We start from the raw sequence: 848 nt of genomic DNA on the forward strand, positions 1-848 counted from the left end.
GTTTGTGGAAAAATTCCATTATCTTTTAATTCCATTTCCCATGAATTTTTTTTCTTTCTTAATACATTTATTAAAAATGAGACTAATGGTCTTGTGCTCAAATATAAATATATGCTGACTTCTACAAAATATGACTAATTGTAAGGGATTCTTCACAGCTACACTCTGGACAAAAATAAAAGGTAAATAGAAATGAATGCCAAGATAGGACCATTTCAAACACAATCCTTTTATAATTATTACTTGTTAGAAAATGATGTTTAACATTATTTACAATTATATCAACATTCATGGAGGCCTAAAGGTGCAATATGACCACAAGAAATCTTCATACTTCTCAAATAGTTTTATATTTTAGCTAAGAAACTCAGTAACCAGAGCAAACTTATTTTTCAACAAGCAGAATTTTGAGGTCCATTCAATCAGTTTCATATCTTTCTGAGTCTTCTCATTTGCAGGTGGGAGGAGAAACTGGAGCCAGGTTCTTCATATTGTACATTCACATGTGATGCCAAATCTTCATATACTGTCCAGTTTCTTTAAGATAGATGGAGTGACTCACAGCATGGCCACATAGATGAGAAAGTTTCGTATGGATCACTTCCTGATGCATCTTCCGTTTCATTTCCTCCGGGTAGAGCTTCAGCACTAGGCCCTCGGTTCAGAACAGCATGACTCTGACTCAGCGACTTCCAGATGCGGCCTTCTGCTTTCCTCAGTAGCTGCCAGGCCTCCCGTGAACTTTTTGAAGCCCACTTGTATACTTCATTAATTTTGCTCCTTGAGAAAACCCAGACTAAACCAAGTTTATGGTACTGGCACACAGTAAGTTTATATTAAGGGCAGTG

The sequence above is a fragment of the Chrysochloris asiatica genome, unplaced genomic scaffold (assembly GCF_000296735.1).
Source record: "Chrysochloris asiatica unplaced genomic scaffold, ChrAsi1.0 scaffold00002, whole genome shotgun sequence".
In the NCBI taxonomy this organism is placed as follows: domain Eukaryota; kingdom Metazoa; phylum Chordata; class Mammalia; order Afrosoricida; family Chrysochloridae; genus Chrysochloris; species Chrysochloris asiatica.